Raw genomic sequence first — 11,395 nt, forward strand, 5'->3', positions numbered from 1 at the left:
GAATAGGGAAAGTAACAATGAAGTTATTGAATGAAACATAAATACAGCTTTTGTGTGTTTATCATCTTTTCCGCATATACTGACACAGATAATCATTTTCATTTTATGAATGAATGTCTTCGTCAACAACAAGCGCGTTTGCACCATCTGATGGTGAGGTCGACTAACAGCAGATGGAGAGTATGCTCGGCAATCTACTGCTTTTCCTGCAGTTCCTGGACGTCAATGTTGAATTTCCTGTCGAATTTGAACCTCTGAATTTGTGGAAGCGAATTTGCAAAGCGAAATAAAATGGACCGAAAATTGCCTGTTGAATATTATTGGTTGTATTTTTAAACAGTTTGAATATTTTGGAAGTGAAATATGAAAGGTGAATATGGATTATTGAATTTTTAATAATGAAAAGGTGTTTGAAATGTTTTTAATTGAAATATTCACAGCTTAGATATTCAACCATGTTGAATTTCAGCCCATAAAAATGTAAGCACTAAAAATACAATGCATTAAAATGCAAGCATGGTTAATGCAATGCCTATTTTTTTCAAGTAGTGCAATTCAACAGGCTTTTTATTTCAAAAACATTTGACATTATTTTACTTCCATACACATGCTGCTGTCCCGAGAATTTTAGGTTTATTTCGCTTCCCCCCCACCACCCCCACAATGGTTGTCTATGTGCACTGGAAGATTCCGTCCTAAAAACACATTAAACTTTCGTTTACAAAGACGTGAAACTCACCGAGTGGTCAGGGGTGTTCACTGATATGTTCACTCAAAAATCGCTGAAAAAGATGCTTTCCAACAGGTTTTATCGTAGTTTTTGTCCAACTCCATTGACTTGTATAGGACGCGCTGTGAGACCGCAGCACCTTTACGATATTACTCCGCCGCTTCTTCTTCTGCTTCTTCTGTGTATTCAATGAAATGCCTGTGGTTTGCTTGCAATTGGCAAAGGTGCATTATCGCCACCAACTGGGCTGGAGTGTCTATTATTCAAGCTCTCAACGGAAGAATCACGGGTGTGACGCGCTTGGCAAAATAGGTCCACAAAAGCGAAATAAACCTAAAATTCTCGGGACAGGAGCATGTGTCCAAATTTTAATCTTAACCGTTCTATTTCATCAGATACGATCTGTAAACAGGGCTTTAAGTGTAAAATACCGAACTTGTCCTTTAAGACGTGTACTTGGGAAGGCAACTTGCAACAACCATATTCCCAAACGTTTAATGAGAAGCGCTTATAAACTCAACAAAAGAGAAGCTTTAAGACAAAAGAGAAAACAAGAGACCATGATGGTTTAATGTTTGAAAACGAATTTAGTCAGCCATAAATATTAGTATTGTAATTTTACAGTTGTACTGTAGAATAAATGATGGTCCCACTTTATATTAAGTGGCTTTAAGTATTATGTACTTGGATCGAAAATAAGTACAATATACTTATTGTGTTCATGTTGTATTGTAAAACACTTTTGCTGCTATTGAGGTGTGATACGGGTAAGGTTAGGGACAGGTGTGTGGTGGTATGGGTAGGTTTAAGGTGTAAGGGAAGGGTCAACAGTGTAATTACTAATGTAATTACATAAATTAATTACATGTAGGTATTTTTAAAATATAAGTACAATGTAAAAACATGTATCGAATTATTAATTTCAATGTAAGTACATAGTACTTAAAGCAACTTAATTTAAAGTGGGACCTAAATTATTATATTTTATTATTATTTTAGTATTTTCATTCATTAGTAATAATAATCATAATAATAAATCATTCTATTTTACAGTACAAATATTATTTTATTGTCATATTGTTATGCAATCACAAAATATTTGGCCAAATTGTGCAGCCTAACAAGCAAACCTGGACCTTTTTTATTTATATATCACATTTTAAATCGTAATCACAATATTTGTCTGAAAATTCGCAATTAGATTTTTCGCCAAATCGTGCAAACTCTACTCTTGATGAATCATTATAATCCCAAATGCGAAACTAACATCATTAACTGCTCATTATGACAGCTTTCTCTCACAAAGGTGTGTGTAAAATGTTCTGATGTTGAGAATTAAAGTGGTTCTGTGTGGGTTTTTTTTTTTTTTTATATATATTGAATGCCGTTTGAGAGCAAGCGTTAAGCCTAGCCCAGATGCTTGCCCCATTTATGTTTATCAAATTTTTTTTTTTAAAGCATTTACTTGAGAGTTTCTTCGAGTGGATTACCCAGAATTCTGTTGGTCCGTTGTGATGCACTTGTGGTTATTGCAGCTTGGCTACGCTACCCAGTTGTTCCCTTAAACAAAAGTAAAAGTGCATCACCAATACCTTTAACATTTTTAATATTGAATCTATGCATAAAGCGTCATTTTTAGCACCTCTAGATTAAATTCTAAACCATTGGTGGGAAAATAATCATCTCAATATGAGTGTAATGAACCTGTAATCCAGATGCACTTCTGAGGACTGACAGCATCTCCCGCCCATCTTTGATGTCTTATAATTGATCATATCCGTCACACACGTGCTGGCAGGTGCGCTTTGAAGTTTCCCTCCTGCTGCGAAAGTTGTTTCTTCATATCTTACCGCATTCTTTTTTTACCACTATTTTTATATACTTTTCAGGTTATTCTCAATCTTGGGTTACTTCACACCTGTCTGAGGCGCGTCTAGGATTTCTCGCCCCCGCTCCATCTGTAGGCTCAATTGTCTTCAGTGGTTTCGACATTGCTAGAGACGTTCACTCCTGACACAATGCTCCTCCGGCCTTTTACTGTAGGATTAGCTTGCAGCTGCTGTACGGCCCTCCTGGAGTGTAAAAGAATATCATTTTACTCTGAAAGGTGAGCTGATCACGAGGTGTGTTAATTATTGTGAACTTCCAGTTTGTGTCCAGTGACATTTTGAAATCTGTTTTTTTTTAGACTTTCAGATATTAGTAGTAATTAAAGCAATAAACCACAAGAAAGCTTGTGCGTAAGTGATGTTAATAATGTTAATGTGAGTGGTTACCAGGGCGTTGCTATGCAGTTGCTACTGTTATAGCAGGCAAAAAAATCGTAAACCACTTCAAAAGTTTGGGGTCAGTATGATTTTTTTTTTTTCATTGTATATATATAAACATCCATATGGAAGCCTCAAACAACATGGAAGGTTAAAATATATCAGTGTTCAAAAGGAAATAGGAAACCACATTAATTTGTGCTCATCCATACATTTGATTTTTGTGCTTAAAAAAATTAAAATAAGAAATATGTGTACGTTTTTTTCGATTTTAATTAATTTTAAGTTTAACCATGAGAAGGTAAGGTAAAACTTTATCCCATAAGAGAAATTTACATACCAGACCTGGTCTAGAGAGCTTTTTATTTGGTAGAAATTAATATGCCCTTGTGGGGATAGTGATGTCATCAATATGTTTGTCTGTTTTCTAATAATGCAGCATTATACCTGCAAAATATTTATCTGATTAACTTTTAGGAGTATCAGGGTTTTCCAGTCCTGGGTTAGAAAGGTATTTATATATTTATTTATATCAAACCTCAGTCGGTTTTGTCTATTTTTGAAGACTTTTGTACACAAATACTAAGTATTTAATTTTAATAGTTTAAATCTCTCAGTTTCAAAGGCTGGAACCTGATGGAAAATCCTTAACATGTCTTAATATATTTTGGGAGCACATTTATTTTTTACATGTGATAATGTTACGATAATCAGCCCAGTTTTTTGTCTCATGTCAGTTTATATAATATATGTACCAGTCACTCACACAAATAGACTCACTTCTTTGCGTAAGACGGTCCTGTATCACGGTGACTAAGCGTTTTAGAGAGGCCTTGTAACTTTACCGGTCACGATAATTCGGTGATCTCATCTGACCTAAATGCCTCTCGGTATTGCTGAGTGATTGCAGTGCTGACTCACCTCCTGCAGTTCCAGTGAAGAACACACGGTGGCGCTGCGACCCGCGGCCCAATCTTACATCCGTCATCACTTCCAGGAACATCGTCCGCTTTTTCCCAAAATAGGAGGAGTGAAATCTATTCTCCCGGGAAACAAAGTAAAGTGTCACAGGACAATGTAAGTAAGGAATGACTCCAGTGTGAGTGGTGGTCATGTGAAAACTATTTATTTTCCTCCGAAATTTCCTGTCAGCTGTTAGGATGTGAGGGAATAGTTGAGTTACTGTAAAAAGAGGAGGAGGTCTGTGGATAATCACTGATGAACACTAGCCAGTGTTTTACTTAATATTATTACAATGGCCTCTGAATGTATTTGGACACTTAAACCGCGATTTAAACGTATCTGAAAGGCATTGCATTAAATACAAAGAGAGACACTTTTCAAGCTAAACATTTCACAAATATAAGTTTAGCTTTTAAGCATGGAATATTCGTAAATATACTGTATATGCAAGTATAATGTACATATACTTTTATACATAACATAAGTGTAACATGTTCATAATTAATATAAGCTAAAACTTTATATCACTAAAAATCTCCTTGACACCAGTTAGTTTGTAACGTTAGTGAGAAAAGGTCCAATGTGTTTTGTTACGGATGCCATTTTGTTTTATATGTTAGGTTAACTGAAGTTTTGACATTCAGACATTGTTGAAGAGTGACTTGAGTGTCCAAATATGTTTTGGTGCCATTGTAATATCATGGTAACAGCTTCTTATTGATAGATTGCATTGTATTGCAACAGAAGGGTCACTGGCTGTGGTTAAATGAGTCATTTACCTGACGAAAGATAAAAGTAACCACAGTCAATTTAATCTGTTTTTGTTTATGTTGTTCTAACTCCATCTGTTGACCCTTTATGTAATCCTGCTTTCTTTCTCCATTTGGGACGAGTTGATTGCTCCAGCTTCTGACATTGTGTGTGTGTGTGTGTGTGTGTGTGAGTGAGTGAGAGAGAGAGAGTGAGAGTGTGTGTGTTTAAAAGAGAGAGTGAGTCAGTGAGATTTCATCCCATTACTGAGGCTTGTGCACTGACTCACTTCCAGAACGTTATCCACCAGCAACAGCTTCCTAAACCACAAAACACACACACACACTCACTCCAAACAGCCATGAACTTGACCTTTACTCCAGTTATCCTCTTCCTTATCATGTATGTTTTGTGTTTTACACTTAAACCAAAAACACCTGCGTTATTTCCCTTGGGATTTCCCTCCCTAACGCTCAAATAGATCCATGCATCTGTGACCTTGCCGGTCTTGTGTGTGTTAAGGTCTGTCCATGAGAGGATCAACCTATGACACATTCACACAGACCTTTGATGTCTTTTGTAAATTCAAGCAATAACATTCATTAGCATTGACTCCACAGCCTGATTCAAGGATTTGTTCACCGAAGAATGCAATTTTTTTTTTCATTTACTCATCCTCATGTCATTTACAAACCCATTATGACTTACTTTCTCCATTGGAAAACAAAAGATGTTTTAAGGAATGTTCATGCTGCTCTTTTCCATTCAATATATAGTAAGTATAGGGCTGTCAAGGACGAAAAAAATTAAGTCTTTATAGTTTAGTGTGTCCAATAGACTCATTAAGTCTTTATTCACCAAAAACGTATAATTATGTACCTTATCTATTCAGTGCAGTTATTGTTAACTAAAACTACAACGATTAAAAATTAATAAATAAATCAAATATAAATAGTAGATGAAAAACATCATCTTAAAATGACTTGTCATTGCTTTGGCAACTAACTCAACTAAGTTGAAGTTGAAGTAATAAAATTACTGGGTTAGACTTTATTTTATGATGTCCGTGTTACAGTGTAGTTATGCACGTATATTGAGTAATAATAATTAGGTTAATAACAAATAGGTTTGTTTTAGAGTTAGTTGCATGTAATTATGCATAATTTATAGTTATTTCTATAGTAACTATACATGCAACGTGTAATAAGGACACTCAAATAAAGTGTTGCCAATTACTAAAACTGAAATAAAAACGTATTAAAGCTAAAAATACATTTTGACAAAAGCACATGGTAAAATAAATGAAAACTGAAAGCAAAAGATAAAAGCTAATTCAAAATATTCCAAACAAATACTATAGTAGTTCATATAAATAATACTAAAATAACACTGCTCTTATGATACTTTTTATGGTGCTGCTTATTTTAGTAATCATTCACTTTCATTATATGTAAAACAGCAGCTGGAACATTCTTCAAAACATTTCCTTTTGTGTTCCACTGAAGATAGAAACTCGTACGGGTTTGGAATGACATGAGCTTGAGTAAATGATGCCAGAAATTTCAATTTTGGCTTAATGATCCCTTTAAGTTGTGCCAGAGCTGAAGTCGAGCGCTCACTGTGTGCTCTCTCTTTCTCCTCCCTCCTTCTCATTATGCGGTCTGAATAAACTTGTCTGGTCGTGTCTTCTGTAGTTGTGCCAGCTTCTGTGATTGGTCATGGCCGAGATCCCTGACGCACTGCGTGATTCTGCCCTCATCTCCTCCTGATCGCTGCATCACGCCGGCGTCCGTCTCATAATTGGCTTTAAAAATGCTGCTGTACAAAACACTTTCTCATAACTGATGAGACAAAACAACTGTTCTTAGAGAAATAACGGCACACTTCTCTCTCTCTTTTGTTTTGTTGCATTTATGTTAAGAATTTTAGAAAATTCAATTCTGATAGTTTTGACTTCCGCAGGTAACTGCATATAGCAAATAATAATCCCTTTCAAAAGTTATGAAAACTGTACTGCTTAAAGGGATACTTCAGGATTTAGCATTAAGCTTTGTATTAGTAGAAAACCTGTAGTATTTTCGAATTACCGTGCTTTCCACCCTCATATCCCCCTGAGAGGAGAGATTTATGTATTTTTTGTCTGGAAAAAATCCTCCGATGACGCAAAAATCGTCATTTTGCGTCATCGGAGGATTTTCTGGCCAGAGGCTAAAGACTACAGCCAGTAGGAGGAGCTGTTCCGCATGTTTTCAACCCGCCCATAGAGGGTGGGATCTCACTCACAGAATGTACACATAGTGTCAGCCATCTTTCTTTGGAAGCTAAGCTAGCAGGCTCTTGTTCTGTGGAGAAAGCTGAATAGTAGGAGAAAGCGGAGTAGTAGGGGTTACCATCCTCCTTTTCCCGGACTTGTCCGGCGGGCGAGATCGTTCAAAATGTCCGGGATTCAGCTTTTGCTTTCTGCAGTCGCCATTCATTGTTTACATGCACACCTTTTGTTTCAATCTAACTGAATTCATTCCGATCTGTGAATCTGAATGTAGTATTTACATGAACGCTAAACAAGTGATCGGTTGATGTGCGTTTTAACATTGCTAAGAAAATTCCCGCACGCACCTCCGTGAGAGATGCGAGACCGGCGCGTCTCAGTAATGACGCCACCGGCCTCGCGCCGTTCTCCCGCGGCCGTCAGCCTCGTCCTGCTCGCCACAGTAAACATAATGAATGGCGACTGTAGAACGCAAAAGCCGAATCCCAGACATTTTGGGCGATCCCGAAATCCCAGGCAGACTCGTCACGGAGACTCACTGGTAGCCTAACCTTGTTGTTTTCAACTGCCCTCTGTAACCGGTAGGCGTGGCCTCCTAGGGCAGCGAAGCAAGTGCATTCTGGGAGTTGTTGTCTTTCATCCACATAAGCCAAAAATACATTTTCTGGCTTTTCTCAGTCTAGAAAGCTCCAAATAAAAAAAATGTCTTCACATTTCTTCTACATAAATGACCTATTTTAAATACACATTCATCTTTCCAGAGGTGAAGTATCCCTTTAATATTTCTGTGGAAACTTTCACTTTTTTCAGGATTCTTTGAAGAATAGAAAATTCAAAAGTCAGTTTGTTCATCTTTTGTAACATTATAAATGCCTTTACTGTCACTATTGATCAATCTAATGTGTTCTTTCTGAATACATGTTTTAATTTCTTAAAGGGATAGTTCACCCAAAAGTGAAAATTCTTCATGTCGTTCCAAACCTGTAAGACTTTCGTTCATCTTCGGAACACAAACTACTTGCACAACTACCACTCTGACCCTTCAAAAAGTTCATGAAGAGATCGTAAAACTAAGAATTGATCGGTTTAGTCCAAATTTTCTGAAGAGACTCAATCGCTTTATATGATAACAGACTGAATCTAAGCTTTTATTCACATAAACATTTATCAACTCACACATCAGTTGTGGTAAACAGAAGCTCGATGTTCGCGTGGTGTGCGAAAACCAATGAGGTTCATTCTCGTGTTATGCATGTTTGATTTTCCGCAAGAACCAATGAGGTTTATTCTCGTGTTACGCATGTTTGATTTTCCGCAAGAACCAATGAGGTTTATCCTTGCGTGTCAATCAGGTTCTGTTGAGCTTCTGTTTGTTTTCTGATCAATGTTTAAATGTAAATCTGTTCATCATATATGAGTCTCTTCAGAAAATTTGGATTAGTTTTACAATCTCTTTATGAACTTTTTGAAGTGTCAAAGTGTCAGTAGCATTGCTGTCAATGGAGGGACAGAAAGCTCTCAGATGTCATCAAAAAGATCCTCATTTGTGTTCCGAAGGTCTTACGGGTTTGGAACGACATGATGGTGAACAATTAACGTCAGAATTTTCATTTTTGGGTGAACCATCCCTTTAACATAAGAAGTCTAACTGGTCCCAAGCGTTTGAATGGTACTGTATATAAGAATGTCATGAATGTTAGAAAGCTGTCGAGTGTTTGACGTCACTTGAGTCACTGTAGTGCTACTTTCCATCCTTGTTTCTGTGAACACTTCCATGTTTGTGTGTTTGTACGTGTGAGTGTGAGGGCATCATGAGGCGTCCGAATCTAATTTGTGGGTGACTTCTCTCACACTTGGTTATGTTGCTAAGGAAATACATTATCAGTGGCGCCTCCAAAAGGGCTGAATGGTCAAGTCCATCCACCAAGCCCATGATGACAAGTAAGCTTGTAAACAACATATTTCACCATTTTATTCAGGGTTAGTTAGGTAGTTATTACCCAGATATTGTAATTATTGCAATAAGTGTATAGTATGTATATGCGAACAGGACTGTAAACCAAAATTTAATTTTATCTGAGTATATCAACCTGACAAACAATACATCAAGGAAAGTATTTTTGTGGTTTAGATCAAGTGAAATAGATCCTTGAAATTATAATTGCAGACTACCACTTTTTTCCAGAGCATGTTTTAGTGCCACCGTAGGATTTTTACTATGTCCTTCTGGCCACTCCATTAAAAAGTTCATGCTTAAAAACATGTTATGACGTGGTGAAACTTGTGCGTAGAATAAAGTGTATTATAATGTTCACTTATTACAGTGTGTAGCGTGTAGAATAATGCTAGTTTGTGTATTTCTGCAATCATTTGAAGCGTCAAAAACAATGCAAAAGTGCCACAAAAGCGGTCCATATAACTTGTGCATCTTCTGAAGTCATGTGATAGCTTTGTATGAGAAACATGTTTATCTGACATCCACCCTTCATAAGAGTAGCGATGTCTTGCTTGTGTTCTTTTGGGAGTTTTCAGTGAATTGATTGATCCAGTCCACAGAACCAATGTGAATGGGGGGAGACATACATTTCAGTGTGTTTCTCACGTTTTATAGTGCTTTTTCATTGTTTTTCAAAGCTTGAAAGTTTAAGCCCCCATTGCTTATAATTGCATGTAAATTATAATTGCATTTCATATTTTCTCCTTTTGTTTTCCACAGAAGAAAAGGTCAGACGGTTTGGGACTAGTCACAAGATAACAGTGAGTAAATGATGACAGAAGTTTCATTCTTTGATAGACTATCTCTGTAAAGTCTTTGTAATGAGCGCCTGGTCATAAACTGAGAATTATGTCTTTATGAATGAGAGTTTACCCCCCACCTTACCCCGAAGCATCTGTTGCAATCGACACATAAAGGGAGGAAATGCTTTTACGGCCCTAACGGTTAGATTTACTAATTCTTTGAGCCTTGCACACAGTTTCTGTTTGCTATAACTTATTCATCTCAAACTCTGCTGTGTCTATATGTGTTATTACACATACTGTACAATAAATTAGTTAATAAGTATCCACAGTTATGTTTGAAGTATGAATCGGTTAAATGTCCCCTAGACATTGTGGTAAGCAGTGTCATGTGACTAACAGCTCTTGGACTTTATCCCAGTTTTAAAAAGGCGGTTTGTCAGTTTGTCAGTGGAGTGTGTTTTATTACACCCTTCCTAAAATTGCTTTAACAATTTCTCAAATTGCGATAACGCCTGATTCATTTCATGTGTTTCTCGTTGTATCACACTGTGACCATAAATTATTTTTAATTAAATTTCTTAGTTACACAATTACATCACAAAATATTTAGCTTACCACACATACAAAATATGTTTTCTGGGAAGTGCCATAGAGTACCACATCATGGTATAGGATTTCAGTGCCATTTCAAAGTTCTGCAGTATTACGTAAGTTTTTGGACATAGTACCACTTACAAAAACATACCACACCTTGATACAGTGATAGTATCAGATGGCAGTACTATAGTACTTTAAAAAATATACCATGGTAATGAAATTCATGCGTCATGGTTTATATATTGTCCTCCATGGTATGTTCACGAATACCATAACACCGTAGTATTATTATGGTAAATGTCCAATATTATTACCATGGTACTTTTTGGCACTCTTTTGTAAGTGCATGGTATCAAAGCACCATGGCATTACCATCTGATACAATCACTATACCATGGTATCACCACAGTATTATTTTTTTCGTAACAATGAACTTTATAAGAAACTTTTTGCATATTACAAACAATTTGTGAAAGACTTGTCTTGTTTGCTTCCTTCTCAGAGACGAAATAAGATATTCTCTTCGCCTCTTTTCAGTACAAAGAATATTAAAGTACACAAAAGCTTTGTTTTTCTGAGGGAGTTTTCCCGCCAAAACGCAGCTGGCCTTGTATCTAGTGTCCTGGTAACCATGGTGACGGAGCCTGTGCCACGTGAATAAGGAGGCCGTTCTGTGTCTTCAATTACAGTGCCACACACTCCGATGCTGTTAGTCAGTGCCACATGGACTGTGTGTGTGTGTGTGTGTGTGTGTGTGTGTGTGTGTGTTTCATGCTGAGGTAATGAAGTTTGGCAGATCCCCAGGAGCCCTCACCACCTCTCAGTGCTCATTGAGTTGCATGTTCCCTCTCAGACTTCAAACAACATCTTCACAATGAAGCCTGAAATATAAAGGTCCTTTAATAGACACTGGCACTGGCAGTCAGTGAATGTACTGTAAAATAATAGCTGTTCGTCGTCATGGTGCCGTTTAACCACTAGAGGCCCCTGTAATGTTAGTCAGGAGTGTGTTATTTTGTGATCCTGAAAACAGGTTTCCCACACAGGTAGAAACTCCAGCTTTGGCTCTTTACTATT

General features: G+C 37.0%; 1 protein-coding gene across 1 annotated transcript in view; it reads left to right on the plus strand.

The window, feature by feature from the left end:
• Positions 1 to 1,179: 1,179 nt before the first annotated feature.
• Positions 1,180 to 11,395, plus strand: part of LOC309474187 (uncharacterized protein) — a 51,104-nt gene continuing 40,888 nt past the window's right edge. The window contains exons 1-2 of the transcript XR_014197217.1: positions 1,180 to 4,074; positions 9,696 to 9,736. The gene's annotated coding sequence lies outside the window, so the exon portion shown is untranslated. The remainder of the gene's footprint in view (positions 4,075 to 9,695; positions 9,737 to 11,395) is intronic.

This window comes from Leuciscus leuciscus, assembly GCF_965113295.1.
Source record: "Leuciscus leuciscus genome assembly, chromosome: 14".
Taxonomy (NCBI): domain Eukaryota; kingdom Metazoa; phylum Chordata; class Actinopteri; order Cypriniformes; family Leuciscidae; genus Leuciscus; species Leuciscus leuciscus.